The following is a 22,385-nucleotide window of genomic DNA, read 5'->3' as shown; positions in this document are numbered from 1 at the left end:
CCATTTTCACATTCTTTATGTGGAGAAAATAATGACTAACATTTATCTCAAGCACCTTACTCATGACAACTTACTTGTCATAACTATCCTATGAACAAGAACTGCCATTTCCCCTGCTTTACATATAAGCAAAACTGAGGTGCAGAAAGTTGAAAATAAGTGCCCACAGTTGAATGAGACATTAAGGATAAAATCACTATTGAAATACAGCTGGTCTGACTGTAAACTCCAGACTTCATGTGTCATACTGCTTGTCTGTGTCGAGAATCTCTTAAAACATCTGAGCCTAGGGCATACCCCTAAATCATGAGGGCATATTTGCATACTAAAATCAAAGGCTAACATGACATCCAATAAGAAATGAAGGAACTACTTCAGGAACATCATCAAATGAAGGAACTACTTCACAACCCAGCGAAGTAAATTTTTTTTGTTTGCTTTTTGGGTCACACCCAGTGATGCTCTGGAGTTACTCCTTGCTCGACACTCGGGAATTACTCCTGGCAGTACTAGGGGGACCATATGGAATGCTGGGAATTGAACCCGGGTCGGCCGTGTGCAAGGCAAATGCCCTACCCACTGTGCTCCAGCCCCGAAAGTAAATTTTAAATGAGCATATTTGGGGCTGGGAGATGGCTCTCTGGCTCAAATGCCTGTGTTGCAAGTAAGAGGCAGAAGGTTCAGTTCCTGAAAATTTTTATGTGCTTAGCGAAATCTTCTTGCATTCTGCTGTGACCTCAAGTACTGCCAAGAGACTTCCAGGTGCACGGCAGCCAAGTCAAGTGTGTGCAAGCAACACCCTGAAAATAGTGCAACCCCCAGTGAGTACACAAAGAAACGAAAAAGGACTTTGGCCAGGACAATGAGGACATATGCATGTCCCACAATTAGAAGAGTTTCACAGATCCTGCTCCTGTGAACAATATGGCCAAGTGTTCAGAACACACAAGCACTGTGACTTAATGTGCAACCCGTCTGCACATCAGAACCCAGAGTGTATGCAATCCTAGTCATGGTAAAGACGGCATGCACGCAGTCAAGAGAATGGGAAATTATAGAACATGTATGTTTGTTTATGAATATTAAACATATATTGAATTATATATTATATATATGCCTCTTGGATAGCCCAGCAAGCTACCAAGAGAATCCTGCCCATACACAGAGCCTGGCAAGCAACCCATGGCGTATTCGATATGCCAAAAACAGTAGCAATAACGAGTCTCATTCCCCTGACCCTGAAAGAGCCTCCAATATGGCAGAGCTGGGAAAGGTAAGTAAGAAGAGGCTGCAAATATCTCAGGGCTGGGACGAATGAAGACATTACTCGCATCTGCACGAGTAAATCGATGAGCAGCAGAATGACAGTGATGACAGTGATGTTTGTTTTTATGCATGTATGAATCTACCCATACACATACATAAAACAAATGTTTCATGGGAGAAAAATGAATGAACTTAAGGAGTATTTCCCATAAATAATTGCAGCTAACATTAAAATATAAATGTATGGACTTTAGTATTTTGGGGAAAATTTATAACTTTTTTTTTGTTTTACTGCCACATCTGGTGGTGCTCAGAACTTACTTCTGGCTCTGGTCTCATGGATCACTCCTGACAGTGTGCTTAGGGAAATCTTCTTGCATTCTGCTGTGACCTCAAGTATGGGGAATTGAACCCAGGTCGACTGCATGCAAGGCGAATGTCCTACCTATACTATCACTCCAGCCCCAACACTTAAATGATTTATGGGTAGCTCTTGTGACCGTGGATTGTGGCACCTTGGCCTAATCAGTTAGTAAGATGTATCTTTGTTTGGTGGGGGGGATAGCACCATTAGTGGACTTGGTGGAGTGAGGGTTAGCAAAACCTGTTCCTAGTAACATGGAGCCAGCTCCTATGTCCCTGCAGAGTCACATGCACACACGTGGATACACCACCATTACCCACCTCCATTTACACAGGAATCTGGAGGTGGTGTCCACTGTATCACATTAACTGGTGAAAATTGGAGACAGATTATAAACCTGATCAAAACATTGAGCATGTGGCTCCTTCATCATCAAGAGTGCTGATGTGATAGACTTTCTCCCCATCACTCAATCTGGGAAACAGGACTGGAAGGAAGCCTTCTTCGACAGAAATTGTAACCTGTCTTGTTGGCGCCTGTGGAAGGATACAAATAGCCATAACGAGGGCATCGACCCAGCTTAGTGAGTCCTGCCCAGTGATGAAATGTGCTTGTAGGAGGGAGGGTCTGGAGGTGATTTGGGTCTGAGAGCTTGGCCTCCAAACCACAGTTTCCATGTGTCGGGAAAATCAACACCATGTTTGCTGCACATGGTTTTAGCAATTAGACCTTTATTAATACCGCGGAGCAGCTGGAACTGGAAATAGTCTCAAGTACTCACATTCTTTCAACATACAAATTTTTCAGAGTGGTGGCAGCTGCTGAGGCTAGGTTTATTCATCTTGAGCCAAAATCCTCATGCTCTGAGCTCCATGTTTTAGGCCTGGACTTGGTGGGTCTGAGAAAATATGGCAGCACAGCTGGCCACTGAACAATAAAACACTCCTCAGCAGGCTCAGAATCTTCCTCTGCACCATTGGTCCCTCCTCTGTCACTGGTTGAGGTTTTAGAGAGGACCATGGCTTTCTTGTTTTGGGGGTTTCATAGACAATTTCTACTATGGACAATATAGATGTTTGCAAGTTCTTCTCTGTGCTAATCATCGATTGCCTCGAGCAGGCCCCAGTAACGTCTCCTTCATCCTAGCCCTGAGATTATATTCAAGGCTCTTTAGGAGAATGAGACCCATCATTGTTACTGGTATTTGGCATATTGGGTATGCCACAGGGAGTTTGCCAGACTCTGCCGTGTGGGCAGGCTACATTCGATAGCCTGCAAGTTTGTCCAAAGTAGGAATGAGATAATAAGATGTCATAATAGGATGTCGCATTTGTGGCCGCGCGGTTCCGGGAGCTGGTTTATATAGTCTCTGAGTCTTGGCCGTTGATGGGATTACATGGCGCCAGGGGGCCAGTTGGTGGGTGTGACCCACGCCTACTGGAATTTGGAGGATCTGGGTGGAGGATGCTCAGCCCAAATCCGAGTAGGCTTGAGGATCTCCAAGCCTACTTCTCTGTGTTCTGTTCCCTTAATCTGGCCTCATCAATTCTGCCCCACTCTGTGCTCACTGTACTAAATGAACCATTCATTTCTAGGCAGATAAACTTCCTGAATATTGAGTCAATCCAAACTATCTAGTTTTTCAATACTGATACAGAGAAAGAGGGGAGCTGGGTCATAAAATTCCTTCTCTTCCTGTCAAAGGATGAGTGACAGTTTATTTTTCTCCTGAAGTTCCAACGCACTTTCAGAAATTTCTCCATTCAATTATCTTGTTTTATTTACATATATGAAATCGTGTCATATTAAAGATTGAAAAAGATTAAACTATGAACCTAGCAAAAGTCATGCTGGATTTAAAAACAGGGCCTTAGTTGAAGGTACGCTCTATAGAGATTGTCAAGGTAAAATGATGTTTTAAGGTAATCCCTTTAATCAATATCACTAGCATCCTTATTACAAAGGAAACTTTTGGTACGGAGACACGAGTGGACAAAAAATGGTGTGAAAAGACTGAAAAAGAAGATGACTTTTCATAAGTCACAGAAGAGAACTTGAACAGATTCTCCTCTCACATATCCCTGAAGGAACCAAACCTACTGATATCTGGATTCCCATCTTTCATCTTACATGAAGGAGACACTAAGTTCCTATTAAGGACTTAGTTTGTGTCACTTTGCTACAGTAGTCTAGGAAACTAGACCTGGAATACCATGAGGCTTTGCTTTTTTTTAATTATTTTCTTTCATTTGGGAAGCACACCTTGCTATGCTCAAGGCTTACTCCTGGCTCTGTGCACTCCTGGCAGTGCTTAGGGAACCATATAGGATGTTGGGGATTGAACTTGGGTAGGACTTATTCAAGCCATGCACCTTACCCCTTTCACTATCTCCCCAAACCTATAAAAAGAGTCACATTTTATGTCCTCTTCTCCTTGATATTTTCTTTAAATTCCATGTTGGAAATCCACTCAGATCAGCACCAATTCCTTTCCTCATTTCTTTATTGGCTGCACAATATTCCATCGTGTGCATGTTCAATGATTCATGTAACTACATCTACCCTAGAGCCTGGATTTTTCTGCTTGACTCTGATAGTGTGAATTAGGAATGCCTCGGAGTACCTCCGGGCTGGTAGGACCAGGGAATGGTGCAGAGAATGGAAGTGCTTTGTTTAAGTGACACAAATGGCTGACGGAAATGGTTCCAGCCATTACAGATGTCAAGACATTTTCCATAATTACGTGATTTTGTTGTCACAAAGAAATGTAAGGGTATCACTACCAAAGGGAAACCATCTCATAGCTACACATTTAGAAAAGAGAACAAAAATAAAATTGAAAACCATTTTCTAACTTATTTACAATTCATTCAAATGAAGAGTAATAGATACATTAAATGGATATGTGTTAAATGTGATTGGACACATATTAAATGTTTACAAATGCATAAATTCTAATATTTTGTATGAAAAATTTATTTACATAAGAAAAAATATAAATGAAATAGTTAAACTTAACTTTGTGTAATTAATATAAAGAGCTAAAAATGAATATTACAGTGAAGCTATCAGAGTTTTCTATTGTATTCTCATATATGACATATCCAAATTTTTTGTCATTGTTATTTTGCTATTACCTGTAATAACGCGAGACTAAATTCAAAATAAACTGATCATTAAAAGCAAATCTTCATAAAGTTTTATTTGAAAATATGTTATATCAAGTGTAAATCAAAATATTTCAAATCAGTGAAGCATATTTATTTGCAGGTGGATCTGTTAGGTGTTATTAATTATACTATTGATTATGCCATTGTAATTTAGAAAAAGGATACAATTTTCTTAAGAAAATTAATTTATTATTACTTTCATATATTCATGCTTCATTTCTATTTTATAGATTGCATTTTGCACATTATCAGTATATATTTATATTTATAAATGTGTTTATTCTGGAGATGTGGATTCAAAATTGGTTTATTTATGTGGATGTGAAATTTAAAAATGTTGGAGGAACTATAGATTAATTAGCTAGATAGTTTCTTAAAAGCAATGATTAAAAAAATGGAAATGAAACAGTTCAAATTTTTGAGGAAAAATAATTGACAGATTTCTAGTCTTATCTAATCTAAAATTCAAGTGTGGAAGTGAACTAAAGAAGTCATCAGACAAATCAAGATGAAGACAATTTACTATTCACACTATTCACAGCCTCCTGCTGTAAGAATTCCAAAAGCACTACTTCCTTGGAAGAAGGCACGAAAAGCAAGAAATCAAGGTAAGAAGATAAATAATCACCTGGTCAAATCTAAATCACTATTAATCTCAAACCGCATAATGATTATTCATTTGGGGATGTGCTAAAACAAAAGTGATTCTAAAATACTAGACGATAAGAATACATAGTACAAGAAAAAGTAATCAGAATTAACATGTACCAAACCAGTGCTCAAGAAGCAAGAAAACACGCTGATCAGGTTTCATTCTATAAAAATTGCAGTGTGAATCTGGCAACTAAAGTCATATTTCCTGAAAACTACCGTGACAAGAAGAAAGAAAATTAAATTCAGCCTCTGATTTTAACAAAATTGGGAGGTGCTAAAATTTAAAATATTTTAAAAATGAGAAATTGTTGACTATTAATAATGTAGTGTGTCAAAATAAAGGAACCACAAATTACCAGAACTTAAAAATAATTAAATTTATAATGTTTGTGAGATATTTTAACACAATATTCAGTGTTAAATCGCTCAGGAAAACATAGAAAAGACCTAAATGACACATCAAATAACTTAGTGAGCACAGCATTTGCTGTATCTAACAATTAAAGAATACACTTGAACTTGTCTTTGAATGACCGCATAGTTGGCTAATAAGCAAATATATAAAAGTAACAAATGAATCAATATCATGCTGATCATATTTTCTTGCAAAGTGTTATTAAATTAGAAGTAAATTACAAGAATGTAAGTAAAGACAAAGGAACCATAAATTTAGAAATCTTAAAATGCTTCTGAATTATTAGTGGATCAAAATGAGTATCTTAATCAAAAATTTAAAATATTTAGATCCGAATGACAAGGAAAAATTTACATATCAAAACTGTGAGATGTAGCTAAAGAAATATGTTAGAGAGAAAATTTTAGATTTACGTATATACATAGCTTAAAAGGTTTGAATATTAAAGAATATATCTAATTGAAGAAGTTAGAAAAAGCAGTGTGAACTCAAGTACTGCCAAAGGAAAGACAATGCATTGGGGCTGGAGTGATAGCACAGCTGGTAGGACATTTGCCTTGCACATGCTGAAGACCTCTGGGCCCCAGCCAAGGCCATGCTGGGACCACTCTCCACACACTTGGATGAGCCTCACGCATAAAAGAACTGGCAGAGGAACCCAGGTGTGTGGGACCCGGGGCTGAGATCTCCAAGCCTGCACGGTTTGGGACTGGACCTGACAGTAGCTAGACAGTTACACCCACCAACTGCCGTGTAACCCCAACAACGGCCAGGATCCAGAGATTATCATACTCAGCTCCCGGAAGCGCCGTCTTATCATCTCATTCCTACTTTGGACAAACTGGCAGGCTACCGAATGTAACCTGCCCACACGGCAGAGTCTGGCAAACTCCACGTGGTATACCCAATATGCCAAATACCAGTAACAATGATGGGTCTCAGTCTCCTAACCCTGAAAGAGCCTTGAATATGGCACTTAAAAAAAAAAATCTCAAGGCTAGGATGAAGGAGACGTTACTGGGGCCTGCTCAAGGGAATGGAGGAACAACAGGATGGTCGTGATCGTGATCGTGATGGCCGACCTGGGTTTGATTCCCAGCATCCCATATGGTCCCCCGAGCACCGCCAGGAGTAATTCCTGAGTGCAGAGCCAGGAGTAACCCCTGTGCATCGCCGGGTGTGACCCAAAAATTAAAAAAAAAAAAAGAAAGTAAAAGGAAAGACATTCACAAATAGTAAAAGAGGGGGAAAAAAGAAATATAGTACAAATATGTAATACTGGAAAAAGAAGTTTTAACTATTAACATGAAGTTATTAAGTTATGAGGCTTTGTGAATATATGTGTGTAATGTATGACTCATAGTAATAACAATTACATTTTAGATAAGATGGAAATGCTTCTAGAAAATGTAATACAAAATAAATAGAAACCTGAATAAACATATAATAAACATACTGATTAAATATTTAATCAGTAATAAAAAAAAAAAGAACTGAGACATTTTAAAGAGTTTTGCAGGCATTTTTCCCAATGCTCAGAAAAATTTAATTCTTGGGGGATATGGTGCTGCCAGAAGGGCAATCTGTACCTGTGAGGCGAGTGCATCAGCAGCCTGATGGCACCCACAGATTTCCAGATACCCCAAATTGCTTCTGTGCCTTTGGCCAGACCCAAAAAAACTTGGGGCAAAGTTTACCAAGAAAGTAAACGGCCAAAATTTAGGTATGTGGGAGACACACCCACAAACCACATTCGGCTCAGCTATTTAATTGGAGGCATGGCCTCTCTGGTTCCTGATCAAACTGCTTAACGGCCATGATCCCAGAGACTCAGAAAAAAATCTCAAAACCCAGCAGCTTTTGGCAGAACTGTGTCTGGTCCCTGCAGTATGTTACTGGCCCTGGGCCACCCCAGGTGGGAATAAGTTTTGTGCCTTGGCCTGTACTCCCCAGCGGACCAGTGGCCGCCATCCTCCAGAGGTCACTGTACAGTCAGGTTTGGGTCTGTAGTGACGAGACACATAGGGCCTCATGGGACAGGGGTGAAGCCAGCCCTTTCTTCCCCACCCCAACAAGACCCTGAGTTGCTGCTCACGAAAGGCCTCTTTGGCTCCTGATCAAGCTGCTTAATGGCCATGATCCCAGAGACTCAGAAACAAATCTCGAAACCCAGCAGCTTTTGGCAAAAATGCTTCCAGACCCCGCAGTAGGTTCCTGTCGCCAGGACACTCCAGGGGGGAAAGGGTACTGTTCCTCTGCCTGTTCCCCCTTGGCAGCTCAGTGGCTGCCATCCTCCAGAGGTCATTGGACAGTCAGGTTTGGGCCCTCAGTGATGAGACAAGCGGGGCCTCATGGAATGAGGGTGGAGCCAGCCCTTTCATCCCTGTTCCAACGAGACCCTGAGTCACTGCCCACGAATAGCCTCTCTGGCTCCTGATCAAGCTGCTAAATGGCCAAGATCCTAGAGATTCAGGAGCAAATCTTGGAACCCAGCAGGTTTTGGCAGAAATCCCTCCAGATTTAATTGTTAAAATTTTGGAATTTCAAAATCGCTCAGCTACTACTGCAACTGAGTGACATCATATGTTATTCATAACAAGCAATAGAAAATAAATTGTCTACTGTTGCCTTTTTGGCAGATCTGAGTGCTGGGGTAAAATCCCAAATAATAATGGTGGGTCAGGTGTCAAAATATTGAATGTAATTAAAGTAGAGAGAGAGTAATGTGGAAATCATCTGCCCCACAAGTAGTGGGAGGGTGTGGGATGGGGCTATACTGGGGTTTTTGGTGGTGGAGAATGGGCACTGGTGCAGGTATGGGTATTTCATTGTATGACCAAGACTTAAACCCGAAAGCTTTGTAAGTGCTCTCACAGTGATTCAATAAATAAAATTATAAAAAATGAAAAAAAAAGTAAGGTGGAGTTCATGCCCAATTCAATCAGCCTAATCAGTGGCTGAATAAATAGTGGTACTCCTACATTTTTTTTAAAAAAAGAAAGAGTAAAATTTAATTTTTATGCTATAAAATCTGCTCCAGAGAAAAATGGGAAGTGGATTTCCATTTCATTATATGGTATGAGATTATGTTAACATAATAAACATTTTGTCAGAGAAAAGGCTATCTAACTGCCATATATGTAATTAATGTTATTATGATTATATAATATCAGTATATTATATAATATAGCACATCATTAGTGATAGCACAGAGGTAGGACGTTTGCCTTGAATGCAGCCGGCTCGGCAGAGCCAGGTTTGAGTCCTCCACCCCTCTCAGAGAGCCCAGCAAGCTACCAAGAGTATCTCAATATGCCAAACACAGTAACAACAAGTCTCACGATGGAGACGTTACTGGGCCCGCTCAAGCAAATTGATGAACAACGGGAGGACCGTGACTATAACATAGCATATTTAAAGTGTGATTTGTATTAATATTATATAGATTAGCACTATAGCAGAATAAAACTATGACATATTAACATTAGTTATTAATAATTAGAAAAACAATATAGACTATTTTATCTGTGAACAAATACATAAAATTATAAAATTAAATATTAATAATCTGAACCTAGTAGTGTTAAAAGATACATGACATATAGTTTGGGTTATTCAATAAGTGCAAAGTTAACAATAAAAAATTATCAATGTAATTTCCATGTACAGATTAAAGAAGAAAAGGCATAAGGTCATCTTAAAAGATACCAAAAAAAGCAACAGATAAAATTCGGTACCTATTCATAAGCAAAAATCTCTAAGAAAAGTTTAACAAAAAGAAAAACAGTGAAAGTTATATGTGTTGCTTATCTAAAATAACTCTACTTAAATTTAGGAATAAGGTAAGGATGATTACCACTATCCAAATCCTTTGTACAACATTTCTTTGTAATTTCCACAAGTGAAAAAGTTACAACAAGCAGAAAATTTTTAAAAAGTGTTCAAAATTTAAAACTTACACCACTATTATTTTGGCTGTTAGATGTATCTGTATTTCAAAATATAATGGGCTTAGGATATAGTTTAGTAGTAGAAAGCATGCTTTCTCCCTGAATTTGATATCCAGCACTAGATCCAGAAGTAATACACAATTACTGGGAGAAATAAGAAAATTTCACAAGCTACCTATTTCATGGCTTATTGCTAAAAGTGGTTCCTGAACATCTGCAACATAATGTTAGAAACTATAATTTACAGTTGCAGCAAGTATTGTTAAAACCTCTTAAGTAGAGCCTTATATAAGAGCTCTGTCTGGAAACAAAGGGCGATAGCACAACTGGTAGGGCGTTTGCCTTGTACACTGCCGACCCGGGTTCGATACCTCCATCCCTCTCGGAGAGCCCGGCAAGCTACCGAGAGTATCCCGTCTGCATGGCAGAACCTGGCAAGCTCCCCGTGGCATATTTGATATGCCAAACACAGCCACAAGTATCATGATGGAGTCGTTACTGGTATCCTCTCGAGCAAATCGATGAACAATGGGTTGACAGTGACAAATAGACTTTCTTTTGGGGCCAGAGTGATAGTACAGTGGATAGGGCTTTGCCTTGCAGGCGGCTGACTTGGGTTCGATCCCCAGATTCCCATATGGTCCCCCAGCACTGCCAGGGGTAATTCCTGAGTGCAGAGCCAGGAGTAACCCCTGAGCATTGCTGGGTATGAACCAAAAAAGAAAAAAATGCTCTTTCTTTAATGATTCCAATAGTATTTCATAGGAATTGATTAGCTATTCCTAAAATGTTGGGAGGATATGGACTAATGAATGTCAAAACAAATTTAAGTCAGTCATTAATAATACTGCATTTTATATTTGAAATTTGCTGAGAGTTAAATCTTAAATGTTCTCACCACATACATGCACACATGTATATACACGCCTCATATTATATGAGGTGATGGATGTATTAACTAGAATTGTTGGGATTATTTTATAATATACAAACTATCAAGTATTGTGTTTTAGACCTTAAATATGCGTAATATTGTCTGTTACATTTTTTAAGACTGGGAAGCAAATTTGATGAGAAAAAAAATGAGTGAAATCTCTGTACCAACAGGACTTACTATGAACTTATAGCAATGTGAACATTCCAGAATGGGGCAAGCTTAGACAAATAGACCCACAGGACGGTATATTTAAATGTGAGAATTTGTATTGCCAGAAATGGCATTTCAAATGCTGGGAAAAGCTGGACTATTCTTATGAGGTGCTGAAACATTTAGCTTTCTATTTGGAAAAAGATAAAATAAGATCGCTTCTTCTCCATATAAGCAAAAGTAAATTCCAGATGGACAAAGATTTAAATGCAAAGAGCAGAAAGTTATAATTTTTTGAAAACAACTTGAAGAACATTTAGAATGTAGAGTTATGAACAGGTTATTGAATAAAGAACAAATACCCACAAAGCTTTAAAAATATATGAATTTGACTATGTCAAATAAAAAGTTATTTATAACAGAGAATAATAAAAAGAGTAGATTCCGTTTGGGAGAAGATGTTAGCAATTCAAATAATGATTTCAGAATAAATATAAAATAATTACAAACATATAAGAAAATGATATACTGATTTTTAAGAAGGAACAAGGGATTAGAACTAATTTCTCTTCCCCCTGCCCTCTGGCACACAGTACCCACAGATAGAAATACGACTGGTTTAAAGCATGAAAAAATGTTTGAGCTTACAAATAACAAACAAATTCATATTAAAATAATAAAATACCTTTTACAGATATCACGTTAGAAATGATTTTATGTCTCAGAAGTGATGGTGAGAAAATAGTAAAAATGGAATTTCTCTATTTAGAAATGTTACAATATTGAGGAAACTAAAGAAATAATTCCCTCCTACTTAGAAATTCTACTTCTAAGTGTCTCCATGAAAGAAATAGAGTACATATCCAAAAAAATATATGCATAAGAACATTCATAATGACAATTCCAAAAAACAAAAACTAGGCTCTTAATAGTTTCACACTAGCCCACATGTTAAAAATGAAGTAACTAGGTGTACATTGTATCCACAGAAGAGAATATCTCTAATATTTACCATTGAAGAGAGGTGAAAAAAATATATAGAATATTAATTCATTTGTATAGCTAACAAAATCTCATAAAATGATAATAAATGGTACACAAATATTTAGGTAAAGTACAGAATTGTGCATGGAAGTAACATGCCAACCTCATGTGAAGGTACCTCAAGTGGAGGTACCTTCTTGCACAGGGAAGAAGTAAAGAGGTTATGAGTGAAAACAGGTGATTTTATTCTTGTTATAGTGAACGGTGGCCTCAGGGCTTACTTCTGACATGCACTCAGTGATCACTCCTTGTAAGGATCATGGAACCATAGTGGGTTCTGGGGATTGAACTCAGTTGACCACATGCAAGTGCCCTATCCACTAATACTATTGCTGTGGTCTCTGTTTTTTTGAAAAGAGTTGGGAGGAGTATCCCCAACAGTGCTGGAGTTATACCAGGAGTTATACCCTTGGGAGGCCATGGGTACTAGAAATTGATGTGTATCCATCATTATAGTGCCATACAGATCATCTAGTGCCGTTTGCTGAGACTCTGCATGGCAGGCAAGTGCCCCAATCCTTTGAGATATCTCCTGACCCCAGCCCCAGGGAGGGAGATTTCATGCTACCTTTTTGTCTTTCTTTTATGAGTAACCTAAAGCCATGGAAAAATGTTAGCAACTGTCTAATCTAGATAGTGGAATGCATTTTGCTGTCTGTTTTATTCTCTGCAATGTATTTCTAAACATTTCTTAATTAAAATATAGAAGCATTTTGAAAACAAAACTGAAATTCAAATCTTTTGCCTCAAATTCTCCTTCAATAAAATCCACTACAATAAATGTGCACACACCCCAGAGTACAGGTTTGGGAAAGTACACTGTCAGAGAGACATGGTCCCAAATTCAAGGACAATGTGTTCTAAGGCAGAGAAAGATAAAATTTTTTGATTATTCTTTTTTTGTTGTTATTGTTTGGAACTTGCCACTAAGGAAAACAGCTGCAGTTTTTCATCTGAGCTAAATTTAAACGCAGCAAGGAAAGACCCATGTCAAGGGCTTTCCCCAGGGCCACGTGCTTGGCTGTCATGCCTTCAGATGGCAGTCACAAGTTGCTTTTGTCTGCCAAAATGTTATTAGATGTTGGTGCCTGTTTTTATGCCTGTGGCATAGCCAGGGTCTCAGGAACTCTGGCTATTTCATGCACTGCATGTAGCCAGATTCTTCTGCAGAGGTCATGTTCTCCCAGGATGACCCTTTATAATTGCTTTTTAGAATCAAAAGATTGGGGAGGAGTGAGACCCAAGGAAGAAAGAACTCATTATGGAGGGAGGCTGTTAAAAGATCTGAAAATATCAGTGGTTATCAAGAGTTTGGGGCTGAAGTGGGACTGAATAGACAGAGCATCAAGAAGTTTTAGGGCAGTAAATCTGCATGACACTGTAATGATATACTGTCATGCATTTATCCAAGCCCACAGAACCTGCAACACCCAGAGCAACCCTAATGCAGATTGTAGACTTTGGATTTTAATGATGTTTCAATGTAAATTCATCAGTTATAATAAATGTCCCCTTCTCATGGTGCTATTTATGTATGTACAGAAGCAGAAAATCTCTATATTCCTTTCATTTTGCTGAGAACTTAAAACTACTCTTCAAAAATTGTATTAATATAAAAGAAGCTCACATTCTAGTGGGGAGTATTATATAAAGGTTTTTGGTCCATGAAATAGGTAGAAGCAATATGCTATAAAGAATTTGGGCAGAAAGAGAAAATGAGTTCACCAAGAATTTCTTGTAGCCAATAACCATTCATATCAGCTTTATATCTGGTCTGTGAGTAAGTTGAGGCTGTTATTCAAATCCTTAACTGAATGGTCCTATGGTATCATTCCATGTTGATATTGACAGAGGATGTTTTCTAAGAGGTAAAGGTAAGGTAAAGACCCTCCCGTTGATCGTCGATTTGCTCGAGCGGGCCCAGTAACGTCTCCATTGGAGACTTTGTTGTTACTGTGTCTGGCATATCCAATACTCGGTAGCTTGCCGGGCTCTCTGAGAGGGGCGGAGGAATTGAACTCAGGTCGGCCATGTTGGCGGCTTGTAAGGCGAACACCCTACCGCTGTGCTATCGCTCCAGCCCCATTTCTAAGAGAGACATAGGAATTTGCCAGTTAGACTTTTTACTTCCTCTTCTTTTTCCTAGTCCTAATACAAGATAGAAAATGCTATTTTTATGCAGAAATAATACAACCCCCAGTTGACTGTAGACAGAATTGAGTGGGTTAGAGAATAATTAGAAAGGATTACTGCTATTTCATGATTAAGGTCTGAATCAGAAAGTAACTGTCCCAATTGGGACCAGAATACTTGAGACACTAATAGGAAATTGATTCCAAAAAAGAAGGCCTGGGAGGTCCCCTCACTTTTGTATAAATAAAACCTGAAATCAGAATGTTTGCTAGGATTCTGGGACCGATTAAATAGTGGCCTGTGACATTATCTAGGTCTAATCACCAGAATATATAAATGTTGCCTATTATAGCAAAGAAACTTTGACAGCATTCAATGAAGTCTCTTGATATTTTTTTCTGAACTATCCAGGCAGACCCTGAATGCAATCCAGGCAGGCCCTGAATGCAATCATAGGTGTCCTCTGAAAGGGAGGCAAAGGGAAATATGACTCAAAATATGACTACATGGTTGACTTTAATAGTGGAGGAAGGGGCCACTAGCCAAGGAATGTGAATGCAAAATTGGCCCCCCAAGCACTGCCAGGAGTGATTCCTGAGTACATGAACCAGGAGTAACTCCTGTGCATCGCCAGGTGTGACCCAAAAAAGAAAAAAAAAAGACTAGGAACTGAATTCTCCTTTATGTCTTCCAGCAAGAGCCCTATGTTGCTCGTTTTGGGCTTCTGACCTATAGAACAAATTGTGTGTCTTGTTTTAAGACATCACGTGTGTGTGTGTGGGGGGGGGGCTATGCCTAGGTCCACACATGAAACAAAAGGGCTTTGCAAATAAACTACATCCCTCTTTTTCTCTTGCCAACCCAGGTTCAATCCCCGGCATCCCATATGGTCCCTCAGATACCTCCAAGAGTAGTGCAGAGTTGCAAGTGACCTGAGTGCAGAGTCGCAAGTGACCCCTGAGCACCACTGGGTGTGGTCCCCCCAAAAAAGAAACAAAACAAAAAGAAAGAAACTGCTTCCTTGCCACTTGGTGGTGTAGCATGCAAGAGGAGTGCCCATAACAACTGTGCCCCGGGGTGGGCATATGATGCTGGGTTCAAACTTGGGCCTGGCTCGTGCTCTGCAGGACCCTGGGGCCATGGCACTAACCCCAATGGCTTTTATTTGTTTGTTTTTTAACTATCGGGTTCGATTCCTCCGCCCCTCGGGGAGAGCCTGGGAAGCTACTGAGAGTATCTCGTCCGCACGGCAAAGCCTGGCAAGCTCCCCGTGGCATGTTCAATATGCCAACCACAGTAACAGCAAGTCTCACAACGGAGACGTGACTGGACCCGCTCGAGCAAATGGATGAACAAAGGGAAGACAGTGCTACATACAGTGCCTCTTTTTCCCTAATCAAAGAAGACTGCTGGAAGCATTTTGATAAGGAGAAGTTGAGATTAATCGGTGGTAAGAATATTCTGTCTCCGTAGAAAGTCATGGGGGGGGGGGGGAGAGTGATATTCTGAGACAAAGATTTGTGTGCATGAAGTTCACTTAGAATGTTCTGAGAAACATTATTCTACGGGATAACGAAGCAAATCTGGATGGCCGGTGATACTGCAGCACACAGATGCAAAGTTGACGCTATAGAGTCAAGGCTATATAGAGTTGAAGTGATCCTTTAAAGACACCCTGAGTTGACCAGAGACCATCGTTTTCACCTCCTCATTGATCAGTCATCAGATGCAGGCTGTTTCCAAGAAAGGGATAATTATCAAAGGCAGTCCCTGGGGAAAGACTCATCTATAGGCCACCCACTGGGAAAATTAGCACCTGGGAGGGTGTGTGCCTAAGGCCTGGGTTAGGTAGCAGAGCTGCACAGCAGTGTTTACTATAATATGAGAATAATCCCCAACACAATTTTATCTGATTAAGTTCTGGTAGGAAGGCTACAGGGGAAGTATCTTATTGTCTCCAGTCTTGGGCTGTTACTTTGAAGCACAGTCCAAAACCTGAGTCTGTGATTCTTTTAGAATCCTGCTGAAAGCAGCTGAGGACCTTGGGCAAAGAGATTGACATAATCATAAGTGATTTGGTCTTGGACTGAAGTTTGAAAATAAGCCTCTCAAGGACTGTTTGGAAGGCCTTCTGACATAGTCCCTGGAAAAAAAGTACCATAGCCCCTTGCAGTGCTAGTCAAGGTTGTTTTGGCCTGGTTTACTGGTTCACGTCCTGGCTGATAAATAAAACCATGTTGACAGCATAAGGAACACAGAGCCAAGCCTTGTCCCTACCATCACACCACACCAGGCACCAGCCACTTCTGGCTTCACATTCCAATGCCAGGCTCTAGGATAAAGCAGAATTAAGTTAATTTCCACTGGTCCATACTCTTGAAAGATCCACTGTCAGAACAATAACCTTGAACAAACTGTAGGTCTTTGAGTACAAATTTTGGTTGCTCTGATTCTGCACTCAACTTAAGTACTGCACTGAATTTTATGATATATAACTGAGTGGTACTTTAAGGGCATGGAAATATCCAAGGGCTCAAAGGCATCTGTCTGAACTGATGTGTTGTTCAAAGGTCTAGAATCTTGCCCTTCTTCTGTCACCTATTAACAGTGAGACCTTGAGCACAGCACTGTTCTCTGAATATGCTTTCTTCCCTGCAATCAGTGCTGAATAAAATAATCTCAAAGAGTTTATCCTATCTTCATACTCACGAAACTGTGGTTCTCTAATAGACATGGAGGGTGTGAAGAATGACGTGCATTTGTACAGATGTTGGCACATCCTGGAATATGCTTTGTTGGAGCAAATTCTTGCCATCAGATTTCTTTCAAATGGATGAATATATGAATATATCATGCTTATTTGCATTCACTGCTTTTGCTGAAAATCAGCAGCTCAATACTCACTTGCATCACTAAAATAGACCCTTTCATCAGCCTGTGAAATTTTCATGGGCTTGCATATGAGTGGCCATTTTATATATACATGTGTGTGTGCGTGTGTGTGTGTGTCTGTGAGTGAGTCTGTGTATTTAATCCACACAACTTATTTTTGATGTTAACAGAATAGTGGGATGAGATGATTTGTCGGAGTGTTTATGTCTCAATGTGTGCCAACTATTCACCTTGTGACACTGGCAAGACATCTAATCCCACTGAGCTTCTGATAGAGGTACTGGTCAAGGTCAGCACTGCATGCTCACATGGTAATTACAAATATTAATTTTACTGAAACTGATGAGAAAAGTCTGAAGCCTGAAAATCTTATGAAGTTTAAACTGTCACTGTCACTGCCCTCCCGTTGTTCATTGATTTTACTAGAGTGGGCCCAGTAACGTCTCCGGTTTTTTTTGAGACTTGTTGTTACTGTGTTTGGCATATCAAATATGTCACGCGTAGCTTGCCGGGTTTTGCCGTGTGGGCAAGATACTCTCGGTAGCTTGCCGGGCTCTCCGAGAGGGGCAGAGGAATCGAACCCGGCTCTGCCAGGCTGGCTGCGAGCAAGGCAAACACTCTACAGCTGTGCTATTATTATTAATTACTATTATTATTATTATGACTACTACTACTACTTCAAATTCACAAATGGCAGAGTCAGTAGATTTAAGTTTTTCTTCCCTTTTTAATGCACAGGGTTTCAGTCTGCAGGTTGACTTTAGGTTGACCTTGCGACCACACACTACTCGATAGCACAGCGGTAGGGTGTTTGCCTTGCATGCAGCCAACATGGCCCACCCAAGTTCGATTCCTCCGCCCCTCTCGGAGAGCCCGGCAAGCTACCGAGAGTATCTCGCCCGCACGGCAGAGCCTGGCAAGCTCCCCGTGACGTATTCGATATGCCAGGCACAGTAACAACAAAGTCTCCAATGGAGACGTTACTGGGCCTGCTCGAGCAAATCGATGACCAACTGGAGGGCCTTTACTTTACTTACTTTAGGGTTTCAGTCAGCATCGTCAGAATATAAGCAAAGTACAAAGATTTGTTTTCAGCTTCTGAAGTTCCCATGAGAATGATTCCCAGCAGTAAAAGTCACTAAAAACAGTTTGTGAGGTCACCTGCTCTTAGCAACCAAGAGTTGGGAGAGAAGGATCTATCCCGGAATTCACCCAGAAGGTTGATCTCGTACCATCCCTACAGCCACAAGAGACAATTTTGTTCCTGGAATAAGAAGAGCCCTGAGCCTTTGCTTGCTCTGGAGAATAGCAACTCTGCTCATTTCTTCAGAGTATATATTAGTCACATGGTTCTTCTGGTTATAAGGGAGAGTGAAAATCTTATCATAAGGGCAAAAACTGCAAATTATTGTCATAAGGCAAAACACACACACACAATCTTTAAAACTCTTTTATTTCTCCCATAAAGAGTCATTTCTTCCACAGTGCAGCAAGCCCACAGAGCAACATTTTATGTGCTTTCTTCCCTCAAGTCAATCCCTTAGAAAAAAATGACAAATGAAAGACAACACATACACACACAGCACATGAGTGTCCTGGGGTAATTTCAGCATGCTTCTGTTTTCAGATTGTGAAAAAAACTTTTGCATTCCGCTTTCTTCAAAGAGATTATTGAGAAAATACTATAGAAAGCCAATTGACAGCTGCTTTCCTATTCTTACAGAACACTTGAAAGAAACTAGATAAAGCGACAGTGAAGGAAATGCAAAGTGTTCCAAGACTAGAAGGGTTTGCGAAAGGTCTGCTTTCATTTCCTTATTAACTAAGGCTCTATTTTCCTCTTTGCCCTCCTGAGAAATACTGCTACTCAATGCCAGTGTCTGGGTGGGAGCAAGCAAGGCAGGTGTGGAAGGGCCAGGCTGAAGGCTGGACTAACACAGCATAAACTGGCAAGTGACCATGCATACTGCGAGAAAATTCCAGGGATAGAGGCTGTTGTTATAGAAACCAGAGTCTTTCTGGGAGCACACAGGTAGAGGCAACAGGTCTTTGAGAACATAGAGCAGAGAGTAAGACCTGGAACCATGCCATAGTATTTGGCACAGGCTTGCAGGCAGACCTGTGCATGGTGCAACTGAGCATGACAGCCAAGCGCAAAAGAGGGACCCAAGGGTGAAACCCTGTCCTTCCTGTCTCCAGGCAGATGTCAGCTGGCAGGTGCACCCTGCTCTCTTCTCAGTTGGGCGGAGCTTTGCAGGTGCTAATGATTACAGCCAGCAAAGGTTAGATCTTCTGGGAACTGCTTAACAGTCCTAATGTCAGTTACTTGTGGTTTATCATTTCTCTTCAGCAAATTAATAGAGTTTCATCGAAAGCAAGGTAAAGCATGGATCCACTTGAGCTCTTACTCTTTCCTGCTCTCAATCTCTCTCTCTCTCTCTCTCTCTCTCTCTCTCTCTCTCTCTCGCACACACACACACACACACACACACACACACATACACACACACATTCATATACTGACACAGCAACATTAAATACAGACACATCATAAACTCACTCTCACAGAATGCATCTTCTCCCATGGACATTCAGACTTCTGAGGTTAGAGAATAGAGCTTCACTGTGGTTTTAAACAGCTAGCAAAGGGACATTCTTTTTGGAGTCGGGTGATTACCAAGTGCACAAGAATTTATGTTTGATGTAATAAAGTTTCAGTTTTTCTAAGAATAGTTAGACCATTTTGGTTGACTTTCTGGAAACTTCCATGAGACTTTTTATGATAGTTTCAAAATAACTTTCCAAGGGATCCTGAGGTTGACACTGATCACTCACTAGCTTGTCTAGGATAAAAATGAATGAAATGTTTTCCTGAGCAGACAGGAAGAAGGCAGTCCAGGTAGCCCATTTTAAGGTGAACCCTTTTCAGTTCTGTATCTCTGGACCAAAAAATTGTAACTTCAACTGTCAGAAAGACTCCACCAATTCAGACATTCCATGTTAGAAATTCCTGGCATCATTCTTTAACCTGTGACTTTTAAAAAAATCAAATATTACTGATTGCATATTATTGACTTCAACTTAAATGAAAATTGTGTAGAATATTATTAATTAATCTTCACACATTGGTATATTCCACAAATAGCATAGTTCCAGAGTAAATTCCCACACCCTCTTTTTAAAATTTTTTTTAATCACCATGAGATACAGTTACAAAGCTTCCTGTTTGAATTTCAATCATACAATGATCGATCACCCAACCCCCCAACCCTCCACCAGTGCACATCTTCCACAACCAAGGTCCCTCCCATCTCACCCCTCCCCCTGCCTCTATGGCAAACAATCTCCTCCATACTCTCTTTTCTATTACTTGCTATAAATCGCATAAGATGCAGCGTGGCCATGAGAGTGGCTGCATACTCCTGGAATTCTAAAATTTTAGATAGGATCTGAAGAAATCTCTGCTACGAGCTGCTTGGTTCAGAGATTCTTTTGTGTGTCTCTGGATCGTGGCCATTAAGGAGCTTAAGTAGCAGCCAGAGGCATGGCCTCCAGGGTCCCAAGGGGATGGGGGATGAAAAGGACCAGCCCATCTCCTATCCCTTGGGGCTGGAGTTTGCCATCACTTAACTTGCATACCTGCACTTCTCATTGGGTTCTGGAAGTTGGCATTCATCGGAATTTTTAGGGGGCAGGTGGAGGGACAACGCCTGTCCCCATCTAAGGCACCCTGATGAAGTTGGCCTGGCTTAAAGTCCCACACATTCTTCTTCTTTTTTTTAAATGTTTAGTTTTATTTATTTATTTTTAATTTTATTGAATCACTGTGAGATAGTTACAAGCTTTCATGTTTGGTTTATAGTCACACAATGATCAAACACCCATCCCTCCACCATTGCATTGGTGGTGGGAAAGTCCCACACCTTCTTAACAGAGAACTTCTCTATAAGTAAACATCTATCCAGTTACATTCCAATCTCATCTTTCACCATACTGTTCTATTCCTTACTATTTATGTCTGAGCAAATTTATACTGATGGAGCAAATATACTGCTATATAGTCACCCACATTATTTTAATTGAATTCAGGAAAGTTTATTTTCCAACTTTCAAGGCAACAAAAGCCATTTTATAAGCTTTGCCCAATAGAATGTGAACAGAGGTGATGGGGACCACTTCCATTATTGCATGGAATACAGCTCCTCATCTATCCCACTGAAAACACTACCTGATTGTGACACAGTGTTACTCCAGTGAGATTTGAAATCACTTATTATAGCATTCAGACTTTCTTAGGTCAGATTTAAAATACTAAACTTGAAGAATTCTTGTTTACTCTCTGTACCTAGCTCAAAGTTAAGACTTTGAGCATGTTTCTTGTTTATACTATACATATCAGGTTGCTCTAATCAATACAATTCCTATTGTCTGGTGTGTCGAGAATGATTTCCTGCATGTAATGCTGGATTTCTTTGTTCAGTGCTTGGCATAGGAGAGATTTTTAAATAGTTCTTAGCTCCATGATGTACAGTCCCTTTCATTACTGTTGGAGATCAAGGCAGGCCTTGAGTCTGTGCATATTCCAACAGCTTCTCAAAGTCCTCTGGACAATGACTGAGGACACAAACCATGCAGGAAACAGTAAAAAATAAACTAATTCAATAATGCTTAATATTTTAGTGCACGTAAAATGAACAAATGCTCCCTAAATTTTAAAATTTAAATTTTTAAATCCCTCTGATTCTTCCTGAGTCCTCCGCCCCTCTCGGAGAGCCCGGCAAGTTACCGAGAGTATTTGATATGCCAGACACAGTAACAACAAAGTCTCCAATGGAGACGTTACTGGGCCCGCTCGAGCAAATCGACGATCAACGGGAGGGCCTTTACCTTTACCTTTTACCTTCCTGAGTCACACAATCAAATGCACTTAAAACTCAGACTTACCTGTTCCCTTCTCGGTGTTCTAGTCACATAGACTGCATGCTCACCTACAAGGCATCAGCCTTCCAGATCCTTCCTTGTTTGAAAATACTTTTTATGCTTTAGATATTTCTATCCATTGTCAACATCGGTGGAGCAGAGGACAAGTTCCAGGTACCAAGGCGGTCATTGACTGTCCTCTCTTTGGCACAATTGGCTTGAGAATAATTCATTTATTATTACATATTAGAGAGAAGAGATAGTAGATACTAATAGAAGAGGCCTAAGATTAGCTTACTGAGCCAAATATTACTACAGACACTTGCTGAGTGGAGTCAAACAGATTGCAGCCTCTCTTGGTCTATGTTCTTTGTTTTCTCACCTATGCTATAAAGATATTACTTTTCTCTGGCTAACTTTTTTTAAGTTTTTGGGGTCACACCTGGTGATGCTCAGGGGTTACTCTTGACTCTACACTCAGGAATTACTC

The 22,385-nt window shown here is 40.0% G+C and overlaps 1 non-coding gene across 1 annotated transcript; it reads left to right on the top strand.

Moving 5' to 3' along the window:
• The first annotated feature begins 21,424 nt into the window (after positions 1-21,424).
• On the top strand, positions 21,425-21,619 carry LOC130038697 (small nucleolar RNA SNORA73 family). The gene has a single exon (XR_008794764.1). It is a non-coding gene; the product is annotated as a small nucleolar RNA SNORA73 family (small nucleolar RNA).
• The last annotated feature ends 766 nt before the right edge of the window (positions 21,620-22,385 follow it).

This window comes from Sorex fumeus, unplaced genomic scaffold (assembly GCF_029834395.1).
Source record: "Sorex fumeus unplaced genomic scaffold, SorFum_2.1 ptg000078l, whole genome shotgun sequence".
Classification (NCBI taxonomy): Eukaryota; Metazoa; Chordata; class Mammalia; order Eulipotyphla; family Soricidae; genus Sorex; species Sorex fumeus.
This window is presented reverse-complemented; position numbering and strand designations above follow the sequence as displayed.